The 26055-nt window shown below is 42.2% G+C and overlaps 1 long non-coding RNA gene across 1 annotated transcript; it reads left to right on the forward strand.

Annotated features, from left to right (window-relative positions):
- The first annotated feature begins 5807 nt into the window (after positions 1-5807).
- LOC140739022 (uncharacterized) lies at positions 5808-17783 on the forward strand. The gene is made up of 2 exons (XR_012101542.1): positions 5808-5919; positions 17159-17783. It is a non-coding gene; the product is annotated as an uncharacterized lncRNA (long non-coding RNA).
- Positions 17784-26055: the final 8272 nt, after the last annotated feature.

Genomic DNA, 26055 nt, shown 5'->3' on the forward strand with positions numbered 1-26055 from the left:
TAAAAGCTGTGATGTGAAATGAAATGTGTTATTAAGATGGACTCTATTGGTCCATTCAGATGAAATTAAAAACATAGAACATTACAGCGCAGTACAGGCCCTTCAGCCTATGACATTCTGCCAACACTTTAACCTACTCTAAAAAGAAGTATGTTTTGAGCTTAATTTTTTACAATCCCCTGATATTATACTGATCAAAAATGTGATACATGCTTATTTCTTTCTGGCTTTATTATATTAGTTAATTTCAAAAAGGATACAGCTGTAACCAAAGACAATGCTTTTTTGAACTGCTGATTTTCAGTTTTAGGAAGTGGCTCTTTCTCAACCTCAAACAAACCCATTTCACAGCTTCCTGAAACTATACATCTATCCATGGACGCTATAGAAGTTGGAGGAGGGGCTCTAGGAATTGATCCCAATGAACAACAAATTATCTCTTGGTCTTTATTCAGACTGTTTGAGAGTTTGACTACTCCAAAAGAATCAGCAAGCCCACGTTCGTGCCTGGTATAAGAATTAGGGCTGTTGAGTCCAGGGCAAAATTAAATTATTTCCGTGAATATCTGGAGAATGGAGCCTGATTTCAATTCCAACACCGGGTTCAATCTGCCACTTCCTTGCCTATTCTTCCAAACCCTCCAAGTCCTTCTGCAGACTCACTACTTCCTTATCATTGCCTGCCCCACCACCTATCATTGCTTCATCCACAAACTTGCTACAAAGCCATCAATCACGAACAAGAGAAAATCTGCAGAAGCTGGAAATCCGAGCAACACACACAAAACGCTGGAGGGACTTGGCTGGCCAGGCAGCATCTGTGGAAAAGAGTACAGTCGACATTTTGGGCCAGGACCCTTCACCGGGCCTGCTGAGTTCCTCCAACATTTTGTGTGCATTACAAAGCCATCAATTCCAGGTCATCCAGATCATTTACAAAAGATGTAAAAGGCTGTGAATCCAACACCGATCCGTGCAGAACTCCACTAATCACTGGCAGGCAACCAGTAAAGGTCCCCTTTATTAGCAACTCTTTACTTTCTACCAGACAGCCAATCACCACTTATGCTGATAACTTTCCTGTAAGTACCTGAGCTCCTACCTTGTTCAACAGTCTCATGAGTGGCACGTTGTCAAAGGCCTGCAAATCCCAGTAAGCAACATTCACTAACTTTCTCTTGTCCATCCTGCTTGTTATTTCCTCAAAGAATTCCAAAGGATTTGTCAGGCAAATCACCCCTTAAGGAATTCATGCTGGCTTCAGCCTATTTTATCATGTGCTTCCAAGTGTCCCAAGATCTCTTTCTTAATAATGAACCCCAGGAAACAATGGACTAACATGCTCTTGTTGCATTTTTGTTAGATTTTTTGTGTGTGGAGGGAGGGAAGGTTTAAGGGCCAATGTTCTTGTTGTATTTCATGTGGGAGGAGGGGTGTTTGGGGGTTGATGATCGCGTTGCCATTCTTTTTTTGTGCGGGGTGGGGGTGGGTTTGTTGTTCAGCTCTGAACTGACTTCCATGGTTTTCTTTGTTCCGTGGCTGTCTGGAGAAGACGAGTCTCAGGGTTGTATACCGCACACGTACTTGGACAAAGAATGAACCTTTGAACCTCCGAATAATGGAGAGAGGGTGTAATGTATTTTATTTATGCCCATCACCAGTGCTGCAGAAAATCCTGTAAGGCCATCAGTCTGAAATGTAAATGGTACTTCTCTCAGCACACGTGTTGCCTTCCTATCGCCTATTTCATTCTTAATCGGGGAGATCAATTCGCTCTGTTTAGAATATTTTTTTGCAAGTCAAGTTGAACAATTGTGACAATATTTCATGACAGTGGAATTTTTCTGTCCTACTATATATCTCTGCTGTCTTGCACTTTTGCTTTATGCAGTGGAACGTGTGACAAACAGGTATATCAGTTATGTAATCTGCTGCAAGGCCATGGGGATACGTTGCATCAAAACAAGATTCCCAGGAGATCGTTGCCGGCAGTGCTTATATTAACCCTTGTGATCTTAGCCAGCGATTTGCCACTTCAGAGGAACTGCAAATGAACAAATGCCGTTGCCCTTGAGGACTGTATTTGCAAACAGCCGCACCTAAACGTGATATTAATTGTTAATTACCTCTGGGCCAATTTTATACCAAGCAGAAAGGGACTTGGCTCCAGGTGTATCCAGTGATGCTTGGAAGATTTGCATATCCGTCTTTGTGCTGGATTTGACCCTTGTTAACAATGTAGTTTTAAAGTGAGGTGCATTTTCACCTTCAGTACTTAGGCAGAATGGATACATCAAGGCAATGTAATGGAAGTGACACTGGTTCTTCAACACATTAACACCTGGGTTGCAAAGGTTTAGATTACCCCCAGCAAATCCACAAATTAACTTTTACAAAATAGTTGAGCACATCCCCAAATGCAATTTTATGAGCAGTCCTTTAAACCTGCTCAGACGTTTAATCTGATCATGGTTTCTCTGACTAACAACTCAGCTCCACATTCCCATCTACCCCCAACGAGGGTGACACAGTAGCGTAGTGGTTAGCACAACGCTTTACAGTACAGGCGACACGGGTTCAATTCCCGCCACAGCCTGTAAGGAGGTTGTACACTCTCACCTTGAATGCGTGGGTTTCCTCCGGGTGCTCTGGTTTCCTCCCACAGCCCAAAGACGTACCGGTTGGTAGGCTAAATGGTCATTGTAAATGGTCCTGCGATTAGGGGATGGCTGCGCGCATGATGTGAAGGGTTGTACTGTATTCTGTACTGTATCTCAATAAATAAATAAACATACCCATGTAATCTTAAACACAAGAAGTTCTGCAGATGCTGGAAATCCAAAGCAAAACACACAAATTGCCAGAGGAACTCAGCAGGTCAGGCAGCTTCCATGGAAATGAACAAACAGTCGACATTTCGGACTGAGACCCTTCTTCAGACCCCGGTAAACTTTCAGGCCCTTGCTTATAAAGTATTGATCTGCACAAAATGCTGGAGGAAGTCAGCAGATCAGGCATCATTTGTGGAGAGAAATACACAACAGGTTCTATCTATCTATCTCTCTATCTATCCCTGCCTTCAAAAATTAAGATGTGTGGAATCCACAGTGAATTGATAGTTTGGTTTCAGAATTGGTTTGCTGTAGAAGACAGGTCGTGTTGGAAGTGTTCTTCTGAATAGAGGTCCATGACTAATGTTGTGCAGGGATCATTTCTGGGACCTTTGTCGTTCATGGTGTATGTAAGTAATTTGAATGAAAAAGTCCAGCAGGATATAGATAAACTAGAAATATAGAACATAGGACAGTACAGCACAGCTCACAATATACCTTTTATCCCACTCCAAGATCAATTTAATGCTTCCCATTCTAGGGTAGACAGAATCTTCTCTTGCAGGCTGGAAATGCTAGTGGGGGTGCATTTACGGTGAGGGGAGGAATGTTTGAAGGAGCCAAGTTTTTTACACAAAGTGTCTGAGTTCCTGGAACAGGCTGCTGTGTGGAATGGTAGAAGCAAATGTCATTTAAGAAGATTTTAGATAGGCACATGAACACTCATGGAATTTGCATCACAACCTGATACTCCAGCTGCAGTGCTGCCGACAAAAAAGCCTTGCAGAGGGTGGTTAGGGGAGCAGAGAAGGTTATTGGGGTCTCCCTACCTTCTGTCCAAGACCTCTTTCAGAGTTGATGCCTCCAGAAGACACGGTACATCATTAAAGACCCCTCACACCCTCTCCATGAACTGTTTGTTCTTCTGCCATCAGGCAAACGTTACAGGAGCATCAAAACAAAAACCACAAGGCTACTAAACAGCTTCCTCCCACAGGCAGTCAGACTGCTAAATAGCTGCTCTACCTGACTCTGCTTTGGACACTTTTAACTTGCACTGGACACTTATAACTTGTTTTTAACTGACATGTGGCTGTTGTGTTTTACTATTTATTGTTACGTTTATTATTTAGTGTTGTGTTTGTTATGTTATGATTGCACTGCTCCTGAGAAACGCTGTTTCATTCTGCCCTGCAGAGCTGCTGTACGGTTAGAATGACAATAATGTTTTTGAATCTTGAATCTTGAATCTTGAAAAGTGGTTAAGTTTACTAAGTCTGAGACTGTGATCTAGCTCCTCTCCATAGACACCTCCTTTTGTTGTTTACATGTATCTGCTTTGCAACATCTTCTCAGGTCTCCATGTTAATGCTGCCTTAGAGGATGAAGTTGAACAGTGTGTACTGTCTTCTCGAGGATAGTCAACATGGCTCTGTGAAGGAAAGGTCATCTCTCGCAAGCCTAATTGAGTTTTTTGAAGAGGTAACAAAAGAAATTGATGAGGGTAGGGGGGGTCGATGTGGTTTACATGGATTTTAGCAAGGCATTTGACAAGGTCCCCCACGAGAGACTCATCCAGAAAGTCATGGGGCATGGGATCAGTGGAACCTTGGCTGCTTGGATAAAAAACTGGCTTACAGGAAGAAAGCAGAGGGTAGTAGTGGAAGGAAAGTATTCTGCCTGGAGGTTGGTGACTAGTGGAGTGCCGCAGGGATCTGTCCTGGGACCCGTGCTCTTTGTGATTTTTATAAATGACTTGGATGAAGAAGCGGAAGGATGGGTGAGTAAGTTTGCGGATGACACGAAGATTGGAGGAGTTGTGAATGGAGCTGTAGGTTGTCGAAGGTTACAAGAGGATATAGACAGGATGCAGAGTTGGGCAGAAAAGTGGCTGATGGAGTTCAATCTGGATAAGTGTGAGCTGATGCATTTTGGAAGGACAAACCAGAAGGCTGAGTACAGGGTTAATGGTCGGTTACTTAAGAGTGTGGATGAACAGAGGGACCTTGGGGTTCAAATCCATACATCCCTCAAGGTCACTGCACAGGTTGATAGGATAGTTAAGAAGGCCTATGGGATGCTAGGCCTCATTAATAGGGGAATTGAGTTCAAGATTAGAGAGGTCATGTTGCAGCTCCACAAATCTTGTGTTCAGTTCTGGTCACCTCATTATAGGAAGGATGTGGAAGCTATGGAGAGGGTGCAGAGGAGATTTATTAGGATGTTGCCTGGATTGGAGAACAAGTCATATGAAGCAAGGTTAGCAGAACTTTCTCTTTGGAGCGTAGAAGGATGAGAGTGGACTTGATAGAGGTCTACAAGATTATGAGAAGCATAGATAGGGTGAATAGTCAGTATCTGTTTCCCAGGGCATGAATGGCAAACACCAGAGGGAATATGTACAAAGTTAAAGGAGGGAAGTTTAGGGGAGACATCAGGGGTAAGTTTTTTACACAGAGGGTTGTGGGTGCCTGGAATGACTTGCCAGGGATGGTGGTGGAGGCTAAAACATTAGGGGTATTTAAGAGCTTCTTGGACAGGCACATGGATGAAAGAAAAATAGAGGGTTACGGGGTAGTGTGGGTTTAGTACTTTTTTTAAGGAATATATGGGTTGGCACAACATGGAGGGCTGAAGGGTCTGTGCTGTAGTGTTCTAGTGTTCTATTATATCCTTTAGATATAATGCAGGATGTATAGTTCTGAGGCAAACAAAAAACAAACTACTCGAGGAACTCTGTGGGCCAGGCAGCATCTGTGAAGGGAAATGGGCAGTTAACACGAATGGTTAAGACCCAATTCTGAACCCAGGACAGTTCTCCCACCTTTCAGTTCACTTAGATGGTGATTTAAATGCTGAGCTGAAAAATTACACGTCCCCTCTGAAGGTCAGGCACAAATGATTGGAAAGTCAACAAAAGTGCGTGCGTAAAGCAACATGAGGCTGTTTGCTAAATATACAAATGCTAAAATGTAAATTGCATCAATGAGTAGACTTGCAGTATGCTCCTGCCATGACAAATCGACACAGCTGGGCTCCCAAGCAAATGAAGGCTTACTAAATGAAAATAAAGGCAAAGTAAATAATGGTGAGTTTTGTAAATGCATATTCAATAATGTTCTGTTTGACAAAACCTTTTTGCCTTTTGTCAATATGTTATAATTGGAATAAAAACACACTCAGTGATTACAGTATATTAATTATACAAATTACATTTGTTTTTGCCTATTCCAAACATTGTTTACTGAAATGCCAACATTCAAATACAGACCGGCACCAGAAGACTGACTTCAAACAATTATATTGAAGCCACATGAAGCCAGATAAGTCTGCGGAGGGTGGGATCCAGAGCAGCAAATAAGTCTCAATGGAAGGTTTTAACCTGAAATGTCAACATTTCCTTTCCCCCTACAGATGCTCTTTGACCCCTACAGATTGTTTGTTGTTTCCAGTAGCACTGAAGCCACACCTAAACAGGCCAATATATAGGCTCAGAAGCTTGTGTATTCTGGTATTTGGCTGAAGCAGAAACCAGCCCCTGTGTTTGAATCATGGTGTCCAAGGTGTTTCTGAAATCAGGTTTTGGACCTGTTGGCCACTGAGATTGCTCAATAAGTCAAGCTTCCGGCAATGCAGGAGAAAAGTCAGACAACATTTTCACTTGCACCACCATGACTGTCAGATACATTGATCAAAATGGGTTTGATTGCAAATAAGTAAGATGGGATTCAGGCTGGTTTACAGGTTATCCCAGGAGCTGGAAACATCACAGGGGCAGGGAGGGAGGTGAGTTAGGATCAGATCAGTGACCCTGCAGTCACGAAGAGCAGGAGTTGAGATTATGGTTCAGAGATGTGGAGAGAGGAGTGGTACAGATCAGAGAGGTTTACTTTTCAGGTTGGGAAGAAACCTCCCATTGATTTAGGACCCAACATTTAAGTAAGGCCGTTTCCAGCAGAAGGATGAAGACTCTTCATCTCCAGTGTAAACTCTACTGCCCTTTCCACAGATGCTGTTTTTTCCCAGCAATTTATTTTATTTTGCACTTCCAATGTCTGCGATTCTTTTGTGATTTTCAAAGCCTTTTATTGTTGCTTGTGATATCTAAAATTTATTTCTTTTAGTTAAACCTGCAGCAGAAATGAAATTATATGCATGCCCATTTTTGAGGCTTTAACTGTCCCCAGTATTATTATTTATTGACCAGTTAAGTTTTAACTGTAAATCAATGGAATTTCACTTTCTTGTGTTTGCAACTCTGTGGCTTTATTTTTTAACCATTGATGAACTGGGTAAAAATACTATTTTCCTAAACTCCAAGTTCCACGCAGATTGCCAACTGCACGTCTAAAACACAGAATAAAACTAATCTTTGACATGAAGCCTAAGCAAACAAGCAGTGTCAGGTGCCCTCCAATTAACTAGAGGCATTTGGAAAGAAGTTAGATCAATATGCTCGTTTTTAAACAGTAGCCTTGAAAAGAGAATCGATTTAGCAGTTAAGTACCCTGCTCTAGATCATAAACAGCTTGACAATTTTCAAAACTTCTGTACTCCACAGAACTTATGCTTGATTTAAATGAGATTAACAGGAGTAATACTTAGGGATCATACACAGCAGGATATTAAATTGTGCATCAGTTTATACCACTGGGGCCAATTTTCAGCTGCTGTTGCAAACTGGGACAATTCGTGCTAATCTCAGCAGGAATGGTGCTGTGCCAAAAGGCCTTTAATTTTGCTGAGTCAGCTATTCACATAATTATTTGCAGATCCAAGTGCAGATTTTGCCAACCGTAAGTTGGATGTCCACAGCAAAATCAGGAAATTGGAAACAAATGAAACTTGGGTTGAAATATAGAGTCCGGCACTCAGGTAACAGATTTACTGGAAACTACATAGACACTAAACGTATTTGCCCCACTGACTCTAAAGGGGAATTCAATTTAGCCTCACGGGAAAGAAAAATAATGCATGAGACAAAGTTGCAGAGAACAAACTCTTGTTAAATGAAAGACTTGACTGTGGATAAAACAAAAGTTAAGGATAAACAAGAAAGTGATTTGTAGTTTTCTGATTGGTGTATCATATCTTGAGTGTGTCCACTAAGTAGGGGACTGCACTGCAGTGTTTAAGACAAAAGTGGTGAATAACCATCAACAGCATTGAAAAAGAGAACAATAGCCCATTTAATGCTTTCTTTATTAATTTAATGCATCCTTTAAAAGCCACATGTGAATGGCGCTTATGTTTATGTAAAGATTATTCTAATTTTATGTGTATGTGACCTTTAATCCACTACTATGCCCAGTGACTCGAGAGAAGAAGAGGGGTGGCATTTCGATAATGCTATAGAAGGTGTTGGTATTTAACAATACAAAAAGAAATAACACTCTTTCATGGATATCAGTTCATCTAAAATAAACTAGGTTCACTTGGGTAAAGCACCGAAGACCTCACATGTTTATCAAACAGTTAAAAATTTTTGGCAAGCTCTTATCTGGTCAATAAAATAGCAATCTGAAAGAAAAAGAGCACGATCAACTTGTTTATAAACATAGGCAGGTTTAACAAAGTAATTTTGTTCTAAGTTTAGAAGCTTCATCCTTTAAAATTTGTTACAGACCATCAGTTCTAGATTTGCCATAGCATCGGACCTTGGTTAGAAAGGGAACACAGTCCTTTCCCAGCCTCTCTAGTCATAGGGAGCTGGAATGCTAGTCAGCTATGTATTGCTACCCAAAATAGCTGATGATTTCATAATAATTTTTTCTGTGAAATTGCCATATGGTCATACTGCAACTAGTTCTATCTGTAAGGAAAATAAAAACAATACAAGTAATGATCCAATACATAGTATATACAGACATGCTTTGAAGAAAGTATTTAGCTGAAATGTGGAGATTTCTTAGGGCAGTAACTCAGTGGGGGTGATCTTTATGAGTCCAATAGCCGCTGGGAGTGGGGGCGGGGGAGTTGGTTTCAAGAAACAGCAGTGCCAATTGCAAATTCAGTCTGAATTAATCACAATTCTACTGCCAATAAAATGAATGGTTGGGAAACTGTAAGCAATATATGCCAAAATGTTGCTAATACTTGGTCTTCAACAACTTTAGTTGTCTTTCAAGTGAGACCACATTTGTTTTATCAGTTCAGTGTTCTTTTCTTTGCCTGATTCGGGAGAGAATCTTCTGTCCATGCCTGAGGTTTCTGGAACATAGTTTTACTTTGAGGCTCATTTCACCTGCAAAAAGATAGATTCTGTGACCCACTCCCAAGTAAATAAGGTATAGTTGGGTGCAGCAGTTTATGTTACTAAACCAATGTTCCAGAGGCTTTGACTGACAATCCAGAGCCTGACTTCAAACCCCCTCCCCTACAGCTGTGAAATCCAAATTCAGGGAATAACCTGGTCTCAAGAAGGAAACGCTAATAATAGTAACAATACAAAACCCCATCTGGTTGTTATTAAATACCCATATGGTTCTCTAATGTCCTTCAGGGAAGGAAATCGGCCATTCGTAACTGGTCTGGCCTACACTTTACGCCAGAATGTGGTTAACTCTGAAATGACCAAGTGAACATTTTGGGATCAACGTCAGTGAAGCAAAAGGCTAAATGAATTTTTAGAAAATTTGAATAGTTGCTTCTTAAGAGTAATGCTACAGTAGTAATTTGAGAGTATGGATGAGATCTGAAACTGGAGCTGAGACTTCAACACTCAGTATCAGAATCAGAAATGCTCAGGTCCATCTTCACAGCTGGCTAGACACATCCAACCTAGCTGGCTACCAACCAATCTATTCTCCATCATCAGTAAAGTGACGTAAGCTATAAGCCACTAGTATCCTTCTCGTTGGTGCCCAGTCTAGATTATGCTTGGACCGCATGGCACCTGCCCTCAGCACAGCCCTTAATCCAAGGAGGGACCTCAGAGCTGGGTCCGCCAGTGAGCAGACAGTGGCTGCCTTTGATACTAAGGACACACTTGCTCAAGTGTGGCAACTAGTTAGTCCAATTACAAACTCCATGGGCACCAAGCAGGGGAAAATATTCAGTTACTGGAGTCATAAATTGCCCAAGAATGGCTGTGGTTGTTGGAGGTCAAAATGGGAATGTCAGTGCAGGGTCTCCAGTAACCCGTGCCTAAAGGCAGTGTCCTATGTCTCACCATGTTCAGTTGCTGTATCAATGACCTTCCTCCCATTCTGGGGTTAGAAGTGGAGATGTCCATTGATGACTGCACAATGTTTAACTCCAATCACAACTCCACAGCTAATGAAGCAGCCCATTGCCTTTGTGTAGCAAGATCTAAATAACATTCAGGCATAATATGATAACTTACAGGTAATATCTACACTAAAATGTTCCAGGTAATGGGCATAGGGACGCCTCACGTCTTAATAAGCTGGTAAGGAAGGCGGGCTCTGTCGTGGGCAAAGTACTGGAGAGTTTAACATCGGTAGCTGAGCGAAGGGCGCTGAGTAGGCTACGGTCAATTATGGATAACTCTGAACATCCTCTACATAGCACCATCCAGAGACAGAGAAGCAGTTTCAGCGACAGGTTACTATCGATGCAATGCTCCTCAGACAGGATGAAGAGGTCAATACTCCCCAATGCCATTAGGCTTTACAATTCTACCGCCAGGACTTAAGAACTTTTTAAAGCTATTATTAATGCTTTTTGAGATGGTGATTTAGATGCATATCTTATTTTTTTTACTGAGTTAAGTATTGTATGTAATTAGTTTTGCTACAACAAGTGTATGGGACATTGGAAAAAAGTTGAATTTCCCCATGGGGATGAATAAAGTATCTATCTATCTATCTATCTATCTATCTATCTATTCTATGGAAAGTGGCTAACTGCTAAAGTTGATATTCAATGGCATTAACATTACTAGCTCTCTTAACATCACCATTGACCAGAAACACAAAAAGATCAGCCACGTAAACACCATTACTGCAAGAGTAAGTCAAAGGCTGGTTGTAGCACCTCCTACCACCCAAAGACATGTACAAGCCTCATGGAATCTTCCTCTGCATGAATGAGAGCAACTCTCAAGAGGGTCGCTAGGACAAGGACTGTGCAGTGCTCTTTGATAACCGTTCGTCAACCACCATACATGTTCATCCCCTGCACCTCCGACACACGGTGGTTACAGTGTGTATCATTTTCACAAAGCACAGCTGTCACTCATTCGGGCCGCTCGAACAAACCTCCCCAAGGAGCTACCCCTACGAGTAAGAAGGATAAGGACACCAGGCGTGTGGGAACACTTTGACCAGGGGGATCGGCTGTACTTGTCACACGTACATCAAAATTCACAGTTTCCGTCGCGACCAACTCAGTCCAAGGATGTGCTGAGGGCAGCTTGCAAGTGCCGCCATTTTTCCGACGGCAACAAAACATGCCCACAACTTACTAACCCGTGCGTCTTTAGAATGTGAGAGGAAACCCGCGTGGTCATGGGGAGAAAGTACAAATTCCTTACAGGCAGCAGCGGGAACTGAACCTGGGTCACTTGTGCTGTAAAGCATTACATTAACCTCTAAGCTACTGTGCTGCTCGAGAAGAGTTTAGTGGTTCAAAATGCTAACACACTAACACTGCTCCGGGGCATATAAGGATGGGAAATAAATGTCCTTGCTACCAATGCCAAGGACACAAAAAGAAGCAATAAAAATGGTGCTAGTAGGGGGATCAGAGATATTTCACGGAGTCTGATCTGAGTCTTTAATCAATATCTGATCTGAGTGAGTCCACATCTGATTGCTTTTGCTCTACCTGCTAGACGTAAAGTTTGTGGTATCTGTAATGTTTTGTAACTCTGAAAATGAATTTTAAAAACACGGGAGCCAAGGGATGTGTGCCTGCTTCATTTTTTTACTTTAGTGAGGCGCACACTTATGACGTGGTAGTGTAATAACGTATGCCATTCATGTACTTCTTAAAGTAACCCATAAAGCATTATGTAAGCAAAGAATGCTTAATCAAACAATATATATATATACAATATTACTCAAATATCACTGAAATATTGAATGCACTACACTCCTCCCTGCTGAACTATAAGCTCCAACTTGATGTTAAATAGAAAATAATAAACTCAATGTTAAATTGTCCCAGTCAGGCCTAAAGATTCAATCACTATGGAGGATCTCTTACTCTTAGGGAATAACGTCCTTCCTGACAAGAGGGATCCTTTGGCTTGGCAGGTGAGACTTGTAGCTGTGAAACAGTCTCGTGTGGGGTCTCTTCCATGGTGCTGTAGGAGTTGACTCTGGAACTGCAGTAAGTGGTTCTGACAGCTCTGGACACCTTTCTTCTAAATGTGTTGGCATCCCAAACAGTGCTTGGCAAGCTGCCCAATCTGCTGATCTATCCTCGGCCACCAGACAAAGCTTAGAGCCAGCACTTTCATTTTGACTATGCCTAGATGACTCATGCGTAGCTCCTCCGACACTTTAGCTCTCAGGGTGGATGGTACAATAACTCTCAATCCCCACATAAGGCAACCACTGTCAAGGGAAAGTTCATCCCAGCACTGGTAAAAACGGGGGAACTGGGATTTCTGCCACACATTCCAGCCATTTTGCGTTTCAGGTCATGTAGACCTGAGACAGCATGGGGTATTTTCTAGTTTCCCTTTGGATCACCTCTGCCATAATAGGAAGACTTTCAATTTGCATTAGGGGGAGTATTTCAACAGGAATGTCCTCTTTTGTAAATGTTTCAGGTATTTCCTTTTCCACGGGGAGACAGGACAATCCATCAGCATTTCCTTGATTAGTCGTCCTCTTGAATTCAATCTTGTAGTTGTGTCCTCCAAGAAACAGAGCCCGTCTTCACTCTTGTGTCACTGCTGTTGGTGGAACCCTTCTGTGGATTGAAAATGGACACCAGTGGTGGAGGGTCAGTAATGAGGGTGATCTCTGTCCTATACAAGTACTGGTTGAAATGCCTTACACCCCAAACTAGACTCAAGGCCTCACCGTCAATCTGGGCTTAACTTTTCCGTGCAGCGGTCAGGGAATGTGATGCAAAGACTATGGGTGTTCACTTCCATCACTCATAACATGTGATATGACTGCACTTATACCATGAGGCGAGGGGTCACAGGCAAGCTTCACAGGACAATGTGGATTGTAATGTGTGAGTACAGTGTCTGACGTCACCACTTCCTTTGTTTTTTGGAAAGACATCTCACACTGCTTTGTCCATTGCCATTTCTTCCCGCTCTGGAGTAATGAGTTCAAGGGGCGGAGCACAGTAGCCAGGTTTGTCAGGAATCTGTTATAGTGATTGACAAATCCTAAAAGGGACCACAACTGTGACATGTCCTTTAACCTTGGAGCATCCACCACTCCTTCCATAATCTTCTAATCTTTTTAGCACTGTCTTGAGATTTTGGAGATGATCCTGGTCACCCTCACCGGTAGCAATGATGTCACCCGGGTAACACTGAGAGCCTGGGCAGCCTTGCAGCACCTGCTCCATAGCTTTCTGTCAGAGTACAGGTGCAGATACTACTCTAAAAGTAGTCAAGTCACTTTTTACTGTCATTTCGACCATAACTGCTGGTACAGTACACAGTAAAAATGAGACGTTTTTCAGGGCCATGGTGCTATATGAAACAGTACAAAAACTAGACTGAACAATGTAAAAACAACACAGAAAAAAGCTACACCAGACTACAGACCTACTGCATAAAGCGCACAAAACAGTGCAGGCATTACAATAAATAATAAACAAGACAATAGGGCAGTAAGGTGTCAGTCCAGGCTCTGGGTATTGAGGAGTCTGATAGCTTGGGGGAAGAAACTGTTACATAGTCCGGTCGTGAGAGCCCGTATGCTTCGGAGCCTTTTCCCAGACGGCAGGAGGGAGAAGAGATTGTATGAGGGGTGTGTGGGGTCCTTCATAATGCTGTTTGCTTTGCGAATGCAGCGTGTAGTGTAAATGTCCGTGATGGCAGGAAGAGAGACCCCGATGATCTTCTCAGCTGACCTCACTATCCGCTGCAGGGTCTTGCGATCAGAGATGGTGCAACTTCTGAATCAGGCAGTGATGCAGCTGCTCAGGATGCTCTCAATATAACCCCTGTAGAATGTGGTGAGGATGGGGGGGGGGGGGGTGGGAGATGGACTTTCCTCAGCCTTTGCAGAAAGTAGAGACGCTGCTGAGCTTTCTTTGCTATGGAGCTGGTGTTGAGGGACTAGGTGAGATTCTCCGCCAGGTGAACACCAAGAAATTTGGTGCTCTTAACGATCTCTACCGAGGAGCCGTTGATGTTCAGCAGAGAGTGGTTGTTCCGTGCCCTCCTGAAGTCAACAACCAATAAGCCTGTTATTGTGATAAAGCCCTTCCTCAGAACTCTTTGGACTCTTCTTCCATTTCCATCTGTAGGTAGGCCTCAGCTGTCCACTTCGCTGAAGCATATTCCTCCAGAAAGGTTTGCAAAGATATCCTCTATCCTGGGCCAAGGGCATTCACCTACTTTCAGTACTGTGAAGATGGTGACCTTAAAATCATCATGGATCTTGACAGACCCATTCTTCTTGACCACTGGGATCACTGGCATTGCCCATGGGCTACGCTCAACCTCGGAAAGAAGTCCTTCAGCCTCCATGCAATCTAGTTCACTGGGTACTTTATGACAGATGCCTATAAGGAACCAGACAGACTTTGCAATACTAGGGAGTGCTGCTTTCCAAAAACAACAGCACAATGTTGTCTCTCCTGTTTTTACCACGTACAAGATAATGTGGCTTGTTGGTTGTATTTCACTATTACGAATGTCATTCCCATAGCAGTTATCTATTCTCCAGTATAAGTTCTTAGTTGGATATCTGCAGGCTTCAGTTCAGTATTTTTGAAATACTGTAAAACTGATTTTGTGGAATGACTGAAACAGCTGGGCCAGTGTCCAATACCATTTTAATTAATTTGCCATTCACTTCTGGCGTAAGCCACACTGTTTGTCTCGTGTTGGTTTTCTCTTTGTAAATCTCAAGGCTACCCAACTTTCTGTCACACTCCAGATTTTTCATCAACAGCAAGCAGATTAGTGTTCTTTTAGGAACCGCAACTTGACTTTTTTAAAAATCATTTCCTCTTCCCTGTTCCTCCCCATTCCATCAAGCACATCCTGAGGCAATCTTGCTGTTCCTTTAGCGTTTGTCTGTCTTACGAGGCCAAGTTGCTAGCTGGACACTCAACCCTGCCCGGTGGTCTCTTCCCTGTGCAGTCCATTTATTTTTTGTCTGTACAACATGTTCTTTGTATTTATTTGTTGCATTTTTCTCCAAATTTCTCCTTTAAACCTGCATTTGTTTGGTGTATGTGAGCTCATGCCACAATGGTAACACAATTTGTTTAACCAGGCCAGTCTGTTGACACACTGAAATTTTGTTCGTGCTCACTTTCATTCCTAACTACAACTCAATTGCGACTTTGTCTGCTGTTTCCACTGATATAGTGATTTCAACTTTTCTTTTAAATGTGAGTTGTGCTTCAGCTAAGAGCCATTTTTGAATGCTTGCTTGTAAGATTCTACAAGCTAAACGATCTCTCAGTGCATCATTAAGCCCATCCCTGAAGTGATAATGCTCGTACAATTTCTTCAAATCAGCCAGATAAGCTGAAATGGACTCCCCTTTCTTTTGGTTCTCCTTATGAAATCTAAAGCATTCTTCAATCAACAATGGTTTTCATTCTAACTGTTCCTGCTTACTTTTACAATATCAGCAAAGCTAATCTTGGCTGGATTGGTTGGAGCAGTTAAACTTTTAAGCAGACTGTATGCTCTTCCACCTATTACATTCAGTAACCCTGTACTCAGTTTTCATAGGCTATTTCATTTGCTTCAAAATACTGCTCACTTCATTCAGCATGCAACACCAGTTTATCTTTTGTGGAATCTGATGTAGCCAGATATTTCTGCTTTTTTAAAAATTTATGATCATTATCACCTGGTACTCACTGTTCACGAACCATTGAATTTCGTCCATTTTCTGCCTTTGTTTAAACTTAACCATCTCTGTTTCCTTGCAATGAAACTCATGCTTTTTTTAAAAAAACTGGAATGTCTTTCTCCCTTTACTGCAAAAAACTGTGCTGCACTTCAACAGGTAGACAGTTGTCTCAGGTACATTTAAAACGTACTCATCGCCACTGCTGTTTTCTAACTCTAAAAGTTAATCATAAGAAAAAACACAGGAGCCATGAGACGCATGTCTACTTCGTTTTTACTTTAGTGAGGCGCTGTTAGACATGGTGCTGTACCGACGTATGCCATTCATGTACTTTTACATATAACCCGTAATGAATTGAGTAAACAGCAAAAATGCTTAATCAAATAATATATTTAAAATATTACTCAAATATTACTGAAATATTAAACACACGACAGTATAGAGCTCATTGAAATAAAATAATGAATTTCAATATATAGAAATATCTTAATAGCTCTATTAAAAATGAAATCTGGAGCGTGGTTCATATAAAACTCTGGGTACAGTGAGCAACAATGGTAAACAGAGACTTGAACTTCAGTCCTGTGCTTCTTGCTCATATTTGAAAACATTGTATGAACTTATGAAAGAAGTTGCCGCTGTGACATGTTGTGGCGCTAACCATGTGATGCAGAGAAATTCTTTAGCTTCCGGCAAATTCGGCAGCACTCTACACGCCCACAGAACTATGAGACACTAAATGTTCTGACTGCAGTAAAACTGATGGAACAGTTCATAGTTTTCTTGCTGATATTCAAGGCAATTTGGAGAACATAAAGCCTTTAAACTATTTTCACCTTAAAGTTAAGTTTTACAGTGCAGACCTTCGCTGGAAAATCTCAACTGTCGAACAAAGCTACTTCATTTAACAGATTCTGTGGTTGCAAATGGCAGACTACAAATATCCTGTAGGTTTAGAGTTTGGGTAAGTCCCTAGTAGCACAGCGCCACACAAGCAGTGTGGCATATTATAACTACAGTATGCTTTCAAAAAGACTTGAGAGTGAGAACTGCTGCCAAAAATAGAATATTACACTGTATAATTCCAATCCTTCCATATACAATAACATAACACTTTTTTTGTTGGAAAACAAAAGCTAAGATGTTGCCAAATGGCGGCCTTTTCAAGCTCATCTGCAGAAACAGTTTAAATTCCTCTCTTTAATGTCTCCTTTTCCCTTTACAAGGTGGCTGGGGTTCTATCCAGCTCCCTGATCTGCAATACCATTTGAACTGTGGTTTTTCACAGCGACGAGTTCCCACTCTTGGAGCTCACCGACTGACTGGCTGTTTTCCCACATTCTCCAGGCCCAGAGGACGCCGGGGTGCAGCCTTGCATGGCCCAGTGGACATCCGATTCCAGGAGTTGCGGGAGAAGGAACATCAGGAATTCATGGCGGCCGATTTGTGGACGGAGGTCTCTGTAGTCGAGCGATCGCCCTCTCTCTCCTTCTCTCGATGGTGGGGAGAGTTTGCTGCTGATTCTCAAGTTGGAGAATCTCAGCATAAAATAGACAATGCAGCAGACTATAATATCATAACAGCGAGGACTGTTGGTCTCCCCCTTTGCTGTGAAATAGGTGACATCTCTCTGTCCCCTGTTAGTGAGAGAGAGAGCCTGTGGTATGTTGAACTGTTGGGTAAACAATAGGTTTTGCTGACAGCAGATCATGGTCTCTCTTTGGGGGCTTTCCTGTTGCTTGGTGGGAGGTGGACTCTGACATTTTCTGCTGAAGTGGACAGGGGGGCAGGTTGACACTTTGCTGTTGCTTGTGCTGGGGAAAGGGGAGAAGGGGCTTTGGGGCCCTAACATTTTAATGTTATTCATTCTTTTGGGGTTCTTTGGTTTTTGTGGATTTCTGGAAAGAGTAGAAGTTTCAGTTTGTATACTGTATACCTTCTCTGATAATAAATGGAACCATTTGAAATGCAATCCGGTCACAAATTCTTTCTGCAGGTTCAGTGTCATGTGTTTCATTTGTAGGTGGGTTACTGGCTTATCTCTAACTAAGAGATCTTTTAGCGATCTAAATTGAATCAGACTACCTTTCAAATATTTTCTTCTTTCATGTTCTTCTTATTGCAATTATATAGTGCTTCTTTGAAAGTGTGCCTAAGAAAAATTTTGCTGCCATAAAGGAAGTCCAAGAAAGTTTCACTGGTTCCTGAGTCGAGAGGCTTGCCGGCTCAGGGGAGAGTGAGCAGACCAGACCCGCATTCCCTGGAGTTCTGAGGAATGAGAGGTGATCTCATTGAAACCTGCAAAATTATGAAAGGACACCAGGGGTTCCCCACCTGGGGTCCACTGACCCCTCAGTTTATGATAAGGGTGAATGGCATTGAAAAAAATGATTGGGAACCCCAGCACTAGACAGACTGGACGCATACAAACTTCTGTCTGAGGACTCCAGGTCCAAGGGAAGAAGTCTCCGAATATGGAGCGGGTGAGAGATCTCCTCACACAGAGAGTGTACATCTTTAGGGAGGGCCATGGAGACAGTCAATTAAACATTTCTTGATAATAAAGCAAACAAGCAGGAAAATAGTGTTGAAGCCAAAGACTGGCCAAGATATTAATAAATGGCAGAGTAGACCCAAAGGGCTGGCCCCGACCAGCTCCTATTTCTTAAGACCATAGGACCATAAAACATACGAGCAGAATTAGGCCATTTGGCCTATTGCATCTCCTCACCATTTCATCGTGTTTGATCCATTTCCCTCTCAGTCTCAGTCTCCTGCCTTCTCCCCATAACCTTTCAAACCCTAACTAATCAAAAACCTATTAACCTCTGCTTTAAATATACCCAATGACTTGGCCTTCACAGCTACCTGTGGCAATGAATTCCACAGATTCACCACTCTCTGGGTAAAGAAATTCCTCCTCATCATCCTGAATGGACGTCCTTCTATTCTGAGGCTGTGCCTCCTGGTCCTAGACTCCCCCAACATAAGAAATATTTTCTCCACATCCACTCTGTCGAGGTCTTTCAACATTCAATAGACTTCAATGAGATTTCCCCTTCATTCTTCTGAATTCCAGTGAGTACAGGTCCTAAGCTGTCAAATGCTCCTCATATGATACGCCTTTCAATCCTGCAATCATTTTCATAAACCTCCTTTGAACTCTCTAATGTCAGCTCATCCTTTCTTAGATAAAGAGTCCAAATCTGCTCATAATACTCAAGTGAGGCCACCCCAATGTCTTATACAGCCTCAATTTTATATCCTTGCTTTTATATTCTAGTCCTCTTGAAATTAATGCTAACATTGCATTTGCTTTTCTTACTACTGACTCAACCTGCAAATGAACCTTTAGAGAATCAAAGACTCCCAAGTCCCTTTGCACCTCAGATTTCTGATTTTTCCCACCATTTAGAAAACAGTTTGTGCTTTTATTTCTTCTATCAAAGTGCATGACCATAGACTTCCTGTCACTGCATTCCATTTACCATTTCTTTACCCATTCTTCTAATCCCTTCTGGCTTCCTCAACACTACCTCCCTCTCCACCTCTAAGTTCCATATGCTGATAGTAAACTGTTCAAAAGATAGACTCAGTTTAATCTTCTGGCCTGATCAGATGGAGTTTTGCACCATTAACTAGAGACGTCAGTGCAAATCCCATCAATGTCGTTGCAAAATTAAACATAAGCTTTAAATTTATAATAAACAAAAGCTTATCTCAAAAACTGATCATGAAACTACTAGATCTGATTCACCAGTTGCCCCACAGAGAAACAAATCCATTGTCCTTATCTCCAGACACATTTAAGGGGCCATTAGGGAAGGACAGTAAAAACCAGCATTGCCAGTGATTGCACCATCCTGTGAAAGCATAAGTGACAAATAGACCAAATGTGAACCATTAAGCTACATTATTCCACAGTATGGTGATGTGTGCAACAGCCTGAATAAAGGGCATCTCCATGGACTATCTAGCAAAATAGGAAAAGTACTTCACATCCCATTTAAGAAGATTATCTTAACTTTATCAAAATGATTTCTAACAATACTTGGGCCAGTGATTTTAGACTCACTCCCTTGTGGCTGTCCTGAAATGCTATCGGAAATGAACTAGTAAACTTCTCAGTTGTAAACACTGCAGCCACGAGTCTAATGCTGGAGCTCTCTGCCTGAGCACTCTTTCACCAAAAGGACTGCAGCTATTCAAGAAGATAACTCATCATTATCTTCACAAGAAAACCCTGAGATGTTAAAATCATAAGACATTGGAGCAGAATTAAGCTTTTTCCTTCCCTCCTCAGCCCCATTCTCTGGCCTTCTCCCCATAACCTTTGATGCCATGGCCAATCAAGAACCTATCAATCTCTGCCTTAAATACACCCAATGACCTGGCCTCCACAGCTGCCTGTGGTAATAAGTACCACAAGTTCACCACCCCCGGCTAAAGAAATTTCTCCACATCTCTGTTTTAAATAGGCGCCCCTCTATCCCGAGGCTGTGCCCTCTTGTCCTAGACTCTCCAACCATGGGAAACATCCTTACCACATCTACTCTGTCTAGGCCTTTCAACATTCAAAAAGTTTCAATGAGTTCCCCTTCTCATCCTTCTTATTTTTAGTGAGTACAAATCCATATGTACCCATATGATACAACGTTCCTCATATGATAACCCTTTAATTCCTGTAATCATCCTTGTGAACCTCCTCTGAACCCTCTCCAATGCTACTACATCTTTTCTGAGATAAGGAGCCCAAAACTGTTCACAATACTGAAGGTGAGGCCTCACCAGTGCCTTATAAAACCTCAGCATCACATCCGTGGTCTTGTAGTTTAGACCTCTTGAAATACCACCAATTCAACCTGCAGTTAATCTTTAGGATGTTCTGCACAAGTTCTTTTGTATCTCAGATCTTTGGATTTTCTCCCTGTTTAGAGAATAGTCTGCACATTTATTTCTACTACCAAAATGCATGACTACACCTTTTCCAACATTATACTTCCTTTGGTCAGGCAGCATCCGTGGAAGTGAGCAGTCAACGTCTTGGCCCGAAACGTTGACTGCTCGTTTCCATGGATGTTGCCCGACCTACTGAGTTCCTCCAGCGTGTTGTGCGTGTTGCTTTGACCCCAGCATCTGCAGTGTATTTTGTGTTTATTATACTTCATTTGCCACTTCCTTGCTCTTTCTTTTCATCTGTATAAGTCCTTCTGCAGCCTACCTGTTTCCTCAACACCACCTGCCCCTCCAACAATCTTTGTATCATCTGCAAACTTCGCAACAAAGCCATCTATTCCATCATCTAAATCACTGGCCTTCTTAAAATCTAAATATACAACAGCCACTACATTTTCTTTATCCATCCTACTTGTAATCTCCTCAGAGCATAACAACAAGTTTGTCAGGCAGCATTTGCCATTAAGGAAACCATGCTGACTTTGTCCTATCTTGTCCTGAGTCACCAAGTACTCCATAACCTCAACTTTAACAATTGACTCCAACATCTTCCCAACCACTGAGGCCAGGCTAATTGGTCTGTAATTTCCTTTCTGATGCTTCCCTCCTTTCTTAAAGAGTGGAGTGAGATTTGCAACCAAGGAAGGACTCTAAATACTGGCCACGTAAGCAATGCATGGATACTGAAAATGAATTTTGAAAGGAGTATGTAAATTTTCATCTGTGTCTCTACCAAATATCTGCCATTTCAAATTTACAATTTGCTTTCATATTTAAATATATCTTTTGCATATTTTTTTCAGGTGTCAGACAAGAATACGATCCTGTTTTAAATCACAATGAAGACTATCGGTGCTATCAAATAGCATACTCTAACAATTTATTACAGAATGATAAATAAAGTTTCTATCAGCTTTTTGGAAAAACTTAACTAAAGTTTACAATCATCTGGTCAGAGAGGCACTTCCAATACAGTGTTAATCAGACATTAATAGAGATATGAAATTCACAGTAGAATGGCACTAATGTAACAAGCACACTGGAATAATGTTGCATGTCACAAGCTTAAATCTTTCTTTTATCCCATTTCAATTGAATTCTGACTTTGGAGTTTTACTTTTTCAGCATCACCAGTAGTATTTTTTGTCATCCACATTTGCTCTTGAGAAGATGGTGGCAGAAGAGCTGCCTTGTTGAACTGTTGTTCTTCTTGGTGAAGGTACTGCTGGAGTACCTTCTTGGTGAAGGTCTTCTTGGAGAAAGAAATCTGGGATTTACATTCAACAACCAGTCAGGTCAGAACAATCTGTGACCTGGAGAGGAATATGCAAGTGGTGGTGTTCCCAGATGCCAGGTGCCCTTGTGCTTCTTGATGGTAGAACTCACAGGTCAGGAAGGTACCTGAGCAGATGGGATGAGAAATTGGAGTGCATTTTGAAGATGCAGCCACTGAGGAGGGAATGAGTATTCAGGGTAATCGATGAACTGCTAGTTTCTTCTGAGCATCTTTCTGATGCCCATAACACAGTGGTCAGTGTGAAGACAAGGCTTTATCTTCACAGAAACAGAATGGTGGCAATTTCTACCAACACTATCATGGTGGATGGGGAAGATCAGCTCAAGTTATTTGCAAAGTGTGGGCCATGCGGTAATTCACCATCAGGTTTATTCATGTCAAGGCATTAATGTTCAGTTTTACCTTTATTGTCAAAGTCTATGCTTTCATGAACTGGGTGGGAGCACTCTGTCTCAGCCCTTGTAGTCCTTTTGACAAGGCCCCTGTAAACCATTGGCACTGCGCCCACCACTTGATTTTGATGGAGGGAAATAATGAGAAACATGATCAAGAAAATTTAGTTCTGCAAATACGAGTGAAAAAAAGGAAATTGTCCATTGTTCTGTAAAAACAAGCACTACTTCATTATGAAACAAAAATGAAAGAGTTTTCGAACATTACTTGATTTCATTTTCACATCACATCTGTTTTATATCAAATGTGAGCTTGGATTTGATTGTTGTTCTTTTAAACTGACATAATAAAAGGACTTTGAAGGTGGGATTAGTTTGATTCTAAATGTTCTTATTCATTATTTTGTCATGATAACAATCAGAGCACAGAAACAAAGAGTTTAGGAAATCTGTGATGCTGAGACAGGAAATAACTTCTGCCTCTGTTCTCTGTGTTCTGTTTCTGGCCTTGTTGGGCGTGGTAGTTTGTGACTAGGGGGAAAAGAATGGAAATTATGGATACCATCACAGGAAATACAAGCAGCACAACAAACCCCTGTGCTGGTGCTAAAGCTGGCATTTTATAGACAGTATATATATGCTGGCATCAGGTATCAGTTGTTCTAAGTTATCGAGCGTCAGGATAGACAGCCACTGACCATCTCCTGTAGCCACACTGTTTAGTGACTAGTCATTCCCTGGCATGACTCTACCACAGATGTTACTTAGCACTCGGTAACCAGTACCTGAATGTTAACATGAACATGTGGCAGGCAGACTTGGGCTATTTCATTTGCTGAGACATTGCGGACAACATTTAACTTCAGGCCATATAATTGAAGGAAGATCATTGATGAATCATCTAAAGACACTGCAAAGGATCCTGCACTGATGTTGTGAGGCATCTTCTCTTATGTCAGCTATGTATCCAAAGCGATCTTCTTGATGTCCCTTGCCTTGACTTTTACAAGGGCTCTGTGATGCCACATTTAGCCAAGTGCACCTTGATACCAAGTACAGTCACTCTCACCTCACCTCTGTAAGTCTGCCTCTAAGGCCACAAAGAAGACTTGAGCCAAATAGTTACGGCTGTACCAAAATAGATCTTGGTGAACAAATTACTACTGAGAAAGTTTCTCTTGATGCAATCATAGAAAAGCACACCAGTATCTTTACTTTCTTAGGAGGTTAACAAGGGTCAGTTTGTTACCGAACACACTAACAAACTTCTACAGATGTACTGTTGAAAGTATCCTGAATGGCATCACAGTCTGGGATGGCAATTTGAGTGCACAAGGATGCAAACAGCTGCAAAAGGTAGTGGACTCTGACAAAAGACACCAAGGGCACATCCCTCCTCACCACTGGTGATGTCTACAGGAGGTGCTACTTCAAGAAGGAAATATTCATCAAGATGAGACAGCACCTGTAGATATGATTTGAGCAATGCCATCTTTTGACAGCTACCATCAGACTGAAGGTGCAGAAGCTTGAAGTCCCACATAACCAGAATCAAGAACAGCCACTTCTTTTCAGCCGTTCAGTGTTCCAACAAAATCCCAAGCACCACTACAGTTTAGTAATACTATGGTCAGTAAATTGGTTTATTATTCTCATATGTATTAAAGGACAGTGAAAATATATCTTGTATATAATTCATACTGATCAATTCATTACAACAGTGTACTGAGGTAATACAAAGTAAGACGATAACATTAACAGAATACGGAATAATGTTTCAGTGATGGAGAAAGTGCAGAGCGGGCAGGCAATAATTAGGTATGCTCTGAGGTCAAGAGTCCAAATAGGGGACCATTCAATACTCCTATCACAGCTGGAGAGAAGCTGTCCGTGAGTCTGGTGGTACATTGCCTTCATTTCTAGAATCTTCTGCATGATGGAAGGGGGAAGAAGAGAGAATATTTGGGGCGGGTGGGATTTCGATTTTACTAGCTGCTTTACAAAGGAGGTAAGAAGATATATGATGGAATCCATGGAAGGGAGGCTGTGCTGATCTGTGTCCATAACTCTACATTTGCAGTCACAGGCAAATCATTTGTGGAAAGGATATTTCCCTTGCTGGGAGAATCTAAGACAAGAGGGCATAGCCTCAAGATAGATGGGCGTCCTTTCAAAACAGTGATGCCTAGAAATTTCTTTTGCCAAAGAGTGGTGTATTTGTGGAATTTGTAGCCACATGCACCGGGTACCCCTCCCCCAGCCCCCCGAGCACCGGGCCCCCTCCCCAGCCCCCCGAGCACCAGGTACCCCTCCCCCAGCCCACCGAGCACCGGGCCCCCTCCCCCAGCCCACCGAGCACCGGGCCCCCTCCCCCAGCAAGGTCAGGTCAGGCCAGGTCGTTGGGTGTATTTAAGGCAGAGTTTCTTGATTGGACATGGCATCAGAGGTTATGGGGAGAAGGCCGGGAACTGGGGTTGAGGAGGAGCTACAAAAAAGGATCAGCCGTGATTGAATGACGGAAAAGACTCAATGGGCCAGATGGCCTAATTCTTCTCCTATGTCTTACGGTCTTATGTTCTTATGATTGTCATATCATGCCGTAATTCATCTATGGTAGGATGCTTCCTGTGGTGCATTGATAAAAGTGGGTAAGGGTCAAAGGGGACATGCCAAATTCCTCTGGTCTCCTGAGGATATAGAGGCCATGGTGAGCTTTCTTGGTCTGGTGGCTACACAGTCGGAACAGGACAGGCTATTAGTGAAGTTAACTCCTAGCAACTTGACACTCTCAACTGTCCCGAACTCAGCATCATGGATGTAATCAGGAGCAAGTGCCTCCTCCTTCATGAAGTCAATGACCAACTCTTTTGTTTTGCTGACACTAGGGGGAAGTTATTGTCATGGCACCATGTCACTACATTCTCTGTCTCCTTCCTCTACTCCAACTCATGGTTATTTGAAATTCAGCATACTATTGTCGTGCCATCTACAAGCTTGCAGAGCAGAGGTTTCCAACCTTTTTTATGCCATGGACCCCAGTTTGGGAAGCCCTGTTGTAGATGAAGTTAGAGTTGCCCTGGCCACGCAGTTGTGAGTGTACAGGAAGGAGTGTATAGGGGGCTGAGGTCGCTGCCCTGCAGGGCACCAATATTGAGGAATATTGTGGTAGATGTGGTGCAACCTATTCTTTTGCTTGAAGCAAATGTCTGTTGGTCAGGAAATTGCGATAGAAACTGCAGAGTTCCAGATACAGGAGTTTGGAGATGAGATTGTTTGAAAAGATAGTACTGAAGGCTGAACTGTAGTCAATAAACAATGGTCTAACATAGGTGTCTTACTGTCCAGGTGCTCCACAGATGGGCATAGGGCCAAGGAGGTGGCATCTGCCACCGTTTTGGTGGTAGGCAAATTTCCATGGGTTGAGGTTGACTGGGAGGCTGGAGTTAATATGACCAGTTTCCCAAACACTTCATGATGGTGGATGTGAGAGCCATCGGGTGGTAGTCATTAAAGCACATTACCTTGTTTTTCTGATGATGCTGGTTTTCTTAAAGCAGATGGGAGCCATGGTGACTGTGAATGAAGTACTGGAGAGACAC

This window comes from Hemitrygon akajei, chromosome 14 (genome assembly GCF_048418815.1).
Source record: "Hemitrygon akajei chromosome 14, sHemAka1.3, whole genome shotgun sequence".
Taxonomy (NCBI): Eukaryota; Metazoa; Chordata; class Chondrichthyes; order Myliobatiformes; family Dasyatidae; genus Hemitrygon; species Hemitrygon akajei.